The sequence below is a fragment of the Mycetomoellerius zeteki genome, unplaced genomic scaffold (assembly GCF_001594055.1).
Source record: "Mycetomoellerius zeteki isolate Tzet28-1 unplaced genomic scaffold, Tzet1.0 scaffold81, whole genome shotgun sequence".
Taxonomy (NCBI): Eukaryota; Metazoa; Arthropoda; class Insecta; order Hymenoptera; family Formicidae; genus Mycetomoellerius; species Mycetomoellerius zeteki.
In genome coordinates, this window is record NW_017257841.1 from 537,600 (window position 1) to 548,744 (window position 11,145).

At 36.2% G+C, this 11,145-nt stretch overlaps 1 protein-coding gene across 1 annotated transcript in view; it reads right to left on the minus strand.

The window, feature by feature from the left end:
• The window catches only part of CycD (cyclin D), a 50,067-nt gene that overhangs the window by 19,241 nt on the left and 19,681 nt on the right, over positions 1 to 11,145 (minus strand). The gene's annotated exons all lie outside the window — the stretch shown is intronic.

An 11,145-nucleotide genomic window follows, 5' to 3' on the forward strand; every position in this document is an offset into this window, starting at 1 on the left:
ATATTAAAAATGGAATACATCATATTTTCAATATATGTATATAATAAAATATAAAAAGTAAAAGAAGAAATATATCTTATACGGAATGTCCTAAAATTCACAATACTCTGGCAAGGAAGTTCCTGGAAAATTAAGTAAAAAAATTATTTATAAATTTTTATTTTAAGCAGTAATTTTTGAGATAATAAGGGTTTAAATACAGCTAATTACAGACTACATTTTAGACAACCACCTGTCCATGGCGTGCAAGTTTAGTGACTGTTGGTGAACGATCATTTCAGCGTGCTCACTAATACTTACAGGTGACTATCTAAATGTAGCATATAATTGGCCATATTTAAATCATTATATAATGATGTAACTTCAAAAAGAATGTACTTCAAAAAATATTGCTTAAAATAAATATTTACAAATAATTTTTTTATTTAATTTTTTGAAAACTTTCCTGTTATAGTATTTTGAGTCGCAAATTTTGGAATATTCTGAAAAAAAAATATACATATATATGTGTATATATATGTATACATGTATATATATATATATACTCTCCATAAGAATTTTTAAAAATATAATTTACATTTTTTAAAATAATGTTAGTGGTTTGATTATCTCAATAGTATTTTCCGGATGCTTAATTTCTTAATTAATATATTAGATAAAATTATGGATATTGCATAATTATGGTACATATTATGCACACTTGTGTAATTATGCTAGATGTCTTGCGTTACCATAAAAGTATGAAAAAATCTTCACGGCGCTTTACATTTGCATTTCCGGTCTGCAAATTTATGATCGTTCTCCATTCACGGCGGTATCGATGGCTAGGTCAATAACTAACGATCGATCGGCGGGGAAAATGCGGTACGTTTATGCGTCCCATTCATGCATGCGCGCGCGCGTCCATGCGATCATGTTCGCACGGTTTTGAATCGCGCACCTCGGCGTCCCGCTTTCCTGAGCGTGAGAAAGATAATCCTGACACATATGTGACTCGCTCCTTTTTTATAATATTTGATGCGCGAATATCGTGACACAGGAAAACGAGATAGTACGTCGCGATAGCGTCTCATGAGCGAGAACGCGTATAATTACGATGATTAATCGTAATTACCGCGTATCCACGTAGTTCCGTCGATGTGGAGCGTCGTCTCTTTTTTTTTTCTGTTTCTTCATCTGGCTCGCAGGGCGTCCAGATGATGTTGGTTTCGGCTAGTGGGTGGTGAAATCGCTGACAGGTGGTCGGCGAACACGCGAAGGGATCGAGAAAAGAGTAGCGGAAGGGATGCGAGAAAATCGTTTTGTGATCTTATTTAAAGAATGATGCTTCTCAACTTTTTTTTCACACATGTAGTTTAAATTAGGTTGAATTTGAATTACAATTACCACGGATTTCGATCATAAGAAGGTGAATAAAAAAATTGAGTTAGCCGAGTTCTTTGCAGAAGTGTGCCTAGAGCAGCGGTACAAGAACAATGGAGCATCAAACGGGAATAGGAAAAGATCGTGGAGGTAGGGCCCCGTTGTACTCGTGCCGCGCTACCTGGTCGATTCCGAGAAGCAGGGGCCTGCCGATTTATCTGGTTCGCAATGAGGAATCGATACGAGGCGAAGCTCTAGAGCCGCAAAAGGCCCGAGAATAGCGGTTTAAGAGACGCAGGGTATCCAGGTGATATTTCTTCGACATCGTACCGCAAACAGCATAATTACAAGGTATATTTCAATGAAAAATTGCACGAAGAAAGTTTCAATATATCGAAATTGTAGCTGATAATTACTTTCTTAAATAAAGCGTATTAATTATATGAATTATTTATTGTAAAAATGTAGCTTATGTATTAATTCAATGAAATATAATTTCGAGAAAACTACTTTTGAAACGAAATTTTTTAAATCATGAAGATTTTTGCTCCATCATTATTTGATGTTTTAAATGTTACTGCAAAATTGTTTTGATACGGTGTGATAGTCTCACAATATCTTCCAGATAACACGAAATAAATTTATACATATTTAAACATGTACTCAATTAACATACAATTTAATACATCTGATCAAACTTGGCGTTCAAAACAATATAATTAGAAAACATTATAATAAAATATGATCAATGAAATTTCATCAAAGTCGTTTAGATTTTTTAATAAAATTGTATCTGTACGATTCCTATTGCTAGCCTCGAAAAATTCTATTAGTGCGGAATCCCACAGGTGGTTAAAGAGCCGAAAGAGAACGGGGGAGGAACTGAAAGGAAAGGAGACGGCAGGGCGGTGCAGGATCGAAGGGCAGTGCCTGTGAGCAAGGTGTTTACCATTCTGGCCAAAAATAAAGTACAAAGGCCAGATTCCCTCTTGGCATAACTGGCAACAAAAACCAGAATCACCGTCCATGCATTCCTCGAGCCTCGCCATTGGCGTGGCTCGACTTAGGCTGCCGCGATTAGGCAAAAGGCCAGCAATAAGTGACATTTCTACCTGCGACGAGTTTTCTGCAGGTAGATAAATTAATAGATAGACGGTATCTTCTTTCTAGGTCGAAGATCATCTGAGAACACCCAGACTAAACTGGATATAAGAAGAAAAGAAAGATTATATGATATATGATATATGATATACAAAAAAGTTTAAGTCGAGGTAAGTATACGCAAATAGAAGAAAAGAATATAAAAAAGATGAATATCAATATGTAATAATAATAGTGCACAACAACTGTTACATTGTAATATATTAAATTAAAAACGCAAATGAATTAATATATATAAATCTTATAGACAATTATATATAATTTTTAATAGTGATATTTAAATTTTATTCTCATATACATGTCTTTATCATGTGTTGTACATCTCATGTGCAGCAAATTTAAAAAACCGTTTTATATAATTTAACCTTTTGCGCAAAGATACAATTTTAACGCCGACTCCGTTTACCAGCCTTTAACCTAATCACGCGTCTCGCGGTCGATCGCGCAGATTCGGTGGTCGCCGCCAACACAAAGCTAATTATGGGGAACGCCGATAGCCGAAAATTCAACGTCGGGTCCCTTGTGCCGAGAGAGAAAGGAGAAGCGGGTATCCACTCTACGAGCCCCCTCGAAGGACCCGGAGAGATCCGATTTAATTGACGTCGGCTACGCCAATGAGGCTGGCTCTTCTCGAGGTTACTTCCAGGAACCGCCTTTTGCGGGACACATCTGCTCCGGTTACCGGAGCATACCCCGGGTCCTTTTTCGCACATAAGAAACCTCTCTTCTTCCTTTCCTCGCCTCGACTGGAACCGGAACACTGGCTCCATGGCCGCCGTCCATCGTGCTTTTATTTCTCCTGCGACCGGCGGGATTTTAATTTTCACAGAAGCCATAAGAGCCCACCGGCGATTTAATGAATTCGCAATTAGTCCAAGATCGGAATACTAAGCCGCGGATTAGGCAATAAAACTTGAATTAGATATATATCTTCAGTCGACAAAACTTGTGGATAGCTCAATCGGGATTTCTGAGACTTGGTATGGTTTAGATCTTTCAAGACTCTGAATTATGGTTGCTATAATAACTGTACGAGGCTTTTTCCTCTCTGTTATCAATAACCCGTTTCTAATCCGCCTTTTAATTTTTACCAAAGCCATAAATTCACCAGCGACTGCGCGATTCATTAAATATATAGTCATCGTCAAATTTTTTATTTTTTTGCCATCAAAAATATTATTGTAATATTACAAATATTATTGTGCCGTAAATTTACAAAAATTCTGCTTTTCATTTTACAGAGATGAATGAGTATATCTTTTATAAAAGATTTATATTTATAATAAGAAGATATATCTGGCTAAATTGGAGCACTATTACACCGATAATATCCCACTACTTTTAAAAGACATAACACCGGTTTCGATTTGCCTTCGGTCTGACGTAGCACCGGATGTAACTACTGACTGTCCATTCAGAATGGAGTCTGAGCGTGAGTTCTTAGAATATCATACAAGAAAATGAGATATATATATCATGTTTTATTTTTATCCGTTCATTCATTCATATAGAAATATTTCTATTTTCAATATCATAAAATTAGATATTTATACATAGTATTATAAAATATTATTAAAAATGCAAGAAAAATTAAAAATAAAAGAAAAAATTATTATATTATATTAATAAAAAATCAGGGGATCTCTAAATAAATTAATTGCCGGAAATAACCTATTACCGGAAGGAAGAGATAGATCCGTTCTTGACTTACGACGATACAACTGTTGCGTCAAATATGATTTACGACGTCATCACAAATCTCCATTTGCTCCGTGACATTCGCCTAATAATGTGACTCAAGCAGGCTTAATTAAGGCCCACCAGAAGCTTTCCAGGAAAATATCGATACGCATGTATACCTGGAGTACGGGTACCCGCATGGCAATTAACAAACCAAAAAAATTCGTCTTATTATATATAGCGAGATTAAGAATGGTCAAAACGCGCTCGTCTCACTCGGCGAACACCGTTATAACAAACATCGGGTGAAAGTGCTAAAATAAAGAAAAACAATCGAGGCCCACCTAAGGAACCAAATGGTTAATTTCATATCTAATTGGAAATTAATAAAGTACACGGAGAGAATTTTCTTTTAAAATTTACCCCGAAAATATGGTAGTTGTGGTACAATACAATATTTTAAAGATTTTTATCATGCACTTCAGTAAAATTGATCAAACTTATTTTATACTTCATTGTAGTTTTATTAATGAATGAGAGAGATTTACATTAAAATTCTTCGAAATACAATGTTATCCCATGATTATCATATTTTCAAGGTAAATTCTAAGAAAAAATTCTCTCCGTGTAAGCTCTGTCTCATATATAAAAGATCCCAATTAATATATTGCTGACTGACAAAAATCGCACCGATATTCCGTAAAAAAATCTGTACAGCATTAAATTTCTTAACAAAGAAATATTTCTTTAAAATTACAGTGTGTTCCCTTTTACTTATATTTTTTTTTAAGAAAGTGTGACATGAATATCTCTAAAAACTCGATTAGAAAAGGCAATTCGGTAAAAAGTTCAGGACAATTTCGCGAGTTCGGAACTTTGGTTCGTTCGGATCTTTTCGCGTCGCACATGTGGTGGGATTTGGCTATGCTGTGTGCCACCGATACGTCACATCCGCACTCGAGGCCAGCACGATGCGACAGCGAAAGAATCGGCTGCCTGTTGGTTTAGAAGTTAGAAAGGCGACTCGTGACATATTGCTTGGCCTCGACTCGACTAATATTTACGCATATTCAGCAAGAGGAAACGAATATTTCATCTATATGATATTATTCATTATTAATATATTGTATCATTTCTGCATAACTATTGTTATTATTTATCATTCTGCATAATTATGCCGTACGATGATTTTGTTAATGATAGTGTTAGTTAAAAGCGCATGCGATTAACTGACATTGCGAATATCATAGAGATTCTACCGCAATTTAATATATATCGCTACCTGTTGCATATTCAGGAATGATGAGAGAACGAAACCGACTATTATTAGCTTGCAAAGTTAGAAAGTCAGCTCGCAGCGAGTCGCTCGTCCTCGAATGTCTGCAATCGAGCAACATTCCAGTCGCGCGTTTGTTCTTCTCTAATTAAATGGGCGAAACTGAAATGAGCACAATAATTATATCCCATTCCGTCTATGCGCATAGAGCAATAAGAAATTTGTAACATTTTCTACATAATAAGCGCTACGAAAAAACATTAGCAAAGAAAGTTAAAATTTTTACTACTGTAGCAATTTTTATCGCGATATTTTGTGGCAATTAAAAATAGAAAACCAGCAGAATAACTCTACTGGTCAGAGTATTTTTAGTCGCCAACCTCACTAAAAAAACCGGAAGCATTTAGGCTATCTTTACGAAAAGTTGGATAGGCGCGCAGGTACTCTCCTCTGAAAGTCGACATTCGTTCGATCTATTGTGTGGTATTGTCACGGCGTATTTCGTCCACGTGCGGGCATTAGACATAGTTTTACCGTGAGGGCATCAGCGGTGGGAGCGGTGACCGTCTCGAGGTTGTTTTTAACCGTCGCCTTTTGGCAAGGCATGCCTTCTAGTCGCTAGAAATCGTCGAATTACCATGCCAAAATTCTGCGAAGGTTTTGCGCAATCGCCAGAAGAAAAAAATTAATTTTCTTGTGCACAATTAACTGTTACGCTCCCTTAACGGAAAGGAATAACGTGATTAATTCCCCTTTTCATCGCCACTATCATGATTAATTCCTTGAAGACCAGATCCGCTGGTTATATTATAAAATAATTAATATGACAACGTCAGGATTTACCCCCCATTAACGGAACGAATACGAAATTACTTCGTTCGCCGTAGGGGCAACGTGTGCGCGACTCCCGTCTGGCATTGGCGTTTCTCACTACTTTGCATAACCGCCTGCGGAACGTTCTCACGACATCGCACTAAGTCGTTAAGAGATAATTCGCCGTATATCTGGCGTGTCAGCGCTATCGCGGTTCCTTTCGGCATTGACGATAGCTGGACGAGTTTAGAGCTGATTTTTATTCGGCGAATACTCAATAATAGGAATTGAAAAAAATTCGCATGAAATACACTTCGATAAGATAGACACCGAAGGCCATGTTTCCGATTAATCGTAATAATTACGATAAACAACGTTCTATAACTTAATTATTATATGTAATTTATATACAAAGTATTTACCGAAATCTTGTAAAAAAAAGATTTTTCCTTCTCGGAAAATTCTCAGATGTATTCAAAATTCCAGGTAAGAGATTAAAGAATCTTTTATATATAATATAATGCAACTTTGAAATAAATTGAAGAGCAACACAAACAAACTGTATATTGAAAATTAGTACCAGACAGGGATTTCACGAATTTATCTATCCTTTTCTATATTTGCAACCACGAAAATTATATATCAATATTTGGGGAAAACTCACTACAATATATTATCAGTGAGCTATTCTCTTCTAAGTATTATGTTTTACTATCACTCTGATTTTTTTAATAAAAAATTGTGAAACACGAAAAGTACGTAAATACGTGCACGCTTATGTCATACTTAGCTCTGGCCAATTGTCATCATCTTGACATTTTCTTGATTATCAAGAAAAAACGATAAAAAACAATGTTTTCAGACAGATAGAATTTAAATTTATATATATATATATATATGTAAAAGCAAGATTCCAAAAATTTTTTCAACTACCGATAAGATTCCATCCAAAAATCTTTGGTTCAAAGGTAAACAAGAAATTCCCTGAAAATACCAGATTAGTAAATACCTTGATATAACAAAATAATCAATCGTATAGTTGCCAATTTTATAATATATAATGAAACCATGCAATTTCAATATACTTTTTAGATGTAACATATAACAGTGTCATGTTATATATACTATACACAACAATATTATTTACTACATATTACATCTATGATCTCTCCGTGTATAAATATTTTAATACACCTTTCTCAAAGCTGTACATTTGTATTTATGCCATACCTACTACAGGATGCAAGAATATCAATAATAAATCGTCACGGCGGAAAACCATATCCTTGTAGCGGCTAAATATTATACTTCATTCAGGAGAAGTGACTGAGGTCAAGTCGTTAATTCACGGGGACAAAAAGGGACGCGTTTCCTTCGTCGCGGGAGAGGAAGAAAATCAAAAAGAAAAGAAGAAAGAAAGATGGAGGAGAGAGCTGGCTCTCGGACGCGTCTCTTTCATCTGAGTTCCGCCAGAAAAAAGAAATTCAGAAACGACAGAAAGCGAGACGCACCTGTCGCCCGGCAGCCAGCTTAAAGATGGAGCACGCGGGTGTCTGTTGTGCGATCGGTGCGCAAGGTGCGCATTTTGCGAGCGGGTTATACGCGATGAAAATGGACATCTAATGAGGCGTGTCCATTAAATTCTTTAACGATCATAGTTACACGCTGCTCGTAAATGGATTTATCGTCGCGCCTTCGGTTGCTTGGCCGACTGTTCTCGCGTGATCCGCCATTTATCGATTCACACAGGTTGGTCACCGGTAATGCGCTTGTAGAAACGCTGGCGATACCGCGAGTGCACCACCGGATATCCTCTATCGGGGGATAAGCGGGATAGTAAAACTGAGAAAAATGGTGATTTTATTATCGAGAAGGCAAAACAAATTTTTTAACGTTGGGAACTATATGGACGGATCAGCAAAACAAGATTCGTTTGCGTAGTACAAACAAGGTAACAAAATCTTTCCCGAATAAAAATTTTAAGTAGTATTTGACCACTTTATATATTTCGAGTCATTCAAAACGCATAAAGTGAACATTCCTCATGATGTACCGATACGGTAATGCTTCGGTACTGGACAATAACGCGCCTCGAGATACTCATTACTGCCTGCTCTAATTTCTTGCCCGAAACGGAAGTAATTCGGCAGAAAAAGCGACGCACCTGTCACTCATCCATGTTAAAGTATGGTACATCGGGAAAGGTTTTTGATGAATTAAAAAGGCCGCAAGGTGTATGTTATGGACGCAACAGGTTACAATAACATGTGGCAACAACAATGTGGTAGCGATATCCCGAGTTGTAATAACTTCCGAGTTATTTTTAGCTACAAAGCCGAAAATGAAGTTGAATACAAACCGATACTTTTACAATATTTTTTGGGGAAATTATTTTGTTCCATATTTTTAGGAGAAAATACATTTTGAGCGTAACCCGACGATTGATTATTATAGATACACACGCTTGTTGTAATTTCCATTTATTTTTAAGATTTTCGCAGCAATCAATCGAATAAAAATAAAATATAATTCACTTTTTTAAATAATTCATAGTTTATTGCGTGAAAAGTAAAATTAATTTAATCTCTTTATTTAACCTAATATTTTATGTAATTTAATTTACCTTGATGTTTAATTTTTTTTAAATATTTATATTTTTATACTTGTTCTTTATTTTTAGAATGTGTTATATCAGCACCAATAATAAAATAATTTTTCTATCTGAACACAGCGTTTCTTAGCGCGAGGCGCATGTACGCTTAAGTCGCGTGCTCGCTTAATTACAGAGGCAGATGGGCAGCTGCAGCCCGGTGCAGCGCCTCGGGACCATGGATCCCTTTGCTAGCTTTTGAGGCTAGCGAATTGTTGAAAAAACAAGACAGCGGCCGTCACGTTGCGCGAACGTGCTGCTGGAACGAGACAAAGCGGAGCAAATGAACTCGTCGCCTGTTGCATCTAATCGTAGCGGGCAGGTGCACACGATTCCTTTCTGTTACGATTTCTTTTTTTGCGAGATCGACCGATTAAGCGAAATGAAGCTCTCGGTGGTAATGGTAGCTCCGCGTTTACGTGCTGCCGCGTTTCTTTGTTAATCGCTCTTATCGCAATGATAAGATCGTCTTCGATAATGATGGCACGTGAAGAGAGGGGAATGCAGATGCAGATAAAGGTACAAATTAATCCTCTGATGCAATTTTTTCGGCTTATCTATATACCTAACACAAATGTCACAAGTCTGTTTCGTGTGACATTACGTTATTCAGACATATTCGATAAGTTTTTCGATAAGATAAATACTCGATAAGAAAAATAAGAATATTAAACTTTAAAGATCCAAAATAAAAATAAAAAGGCTAAATATAAGTATGTACAAACCAGATGTTTCGATATTTACATTAGATTGTCTTCAGCTGTATTATTCATTATAACGAGTTGAATTATAAGTCTAATAAAAAAATAATTAACAAAATAATTAGATCCAGACTTTATTTTTTTTTAATCAAATATCATTTTATATCAAATATCAGTAATAATATTGGACATCACCTTAAAATAAAGTCGAAATTTTACAATATCGACTTTTTGAAGAAAATATAAACGTCCAACGAAACAATATAAAAACTTTTTTTAAATATAATATTTAATAAAAATTAATTATCGTACATCATAATAATGTAAGGAATGTCGCAAAATTATCACTAATTGTAAGATATTATCGATGCCTTTACTCCAAATTACGAGATCGCTGATTCCTATCTGCTCGTTCTTACCTGATACTAAAGTAAAATTATCAATTCTAGACAAAGCTGAAATTTAAACGAAGTATTTATTCAAATCTTGAATCAAATAAAGCAAAATATTTCCAAGTTTTCGTGTAATTTTGTTCAAAATTTCAAATAATAGAATTTTTTAATGCATTTTTGCAAATTATTAATGCAAATTATTAATACAAATTGAAGCGCAAGCAAACTATATATTGTAAATTATTAGAAAATAGGGATTTCACGAGATTGTATCTATCATTTTCTATAATAAAAGCCGCGAAATCTAGTACATTGTTGGTATTATATTGTAGTGAGTTTCCTTATATAGGAGTATACCTATCAGTTAGCTACTTTCTTCTGCTGATTATTATTGCCATCTACTATGTCATCCCGATTTTTTAAACCAAAATTTGCGAGACACATGAAAATGTATGTACGTAAATATGTGCTGATGTATGCCAAAACTTGCTAATCAATTGTCGACATTTCGCATTATTAAGAAAAAATAAATAATTTAAAAAATGTTTTCAGAAAGAGACAAAATTTAAATTCAAAAATAAAATTCCAAAAATTTCCCTGAGTACTGATAACATTTCATGAAAATCCCTGCTATTCAAAGGTGAAGAACAAAATTCCTGAAAATTCCAGTTTTTCTAGATAGTAAACACTTTGTAAGAGAGGCGTCAATACATCGAGGCATCGAACAACGGTATTCCGACATATCACTGAGGTATCCCACAAGAGGCAGCGTTTTCCTGGGACTTGCGAAGTCCGAGAAAGACTGGCCTCTCACAACAAAGACTCTGAAGAAGGAAGGGGTCAGAGGCACCAGCTGCATCAAAGGTGCTCCCTTTTCTCCCCCGTGTCCGCGCGTGCACTTTCGAGCAAATGCGCGATGCGCGGCGTACACAATATTCGCACGTGTCGCGCGCCCGTTACACGCTGGGAGACGACGACGGCCTCCGTCAAGAGAAAACGGGGGCCCCGGGGCCGTTTCTTCCACGGGGTTTCCTGACTTCGCGGGGAAGGAGGGTGACAGGGAGAAACGGGGAGGAGGGGGATGCCCTGGCCACGGCTCCGGGCAAAGGG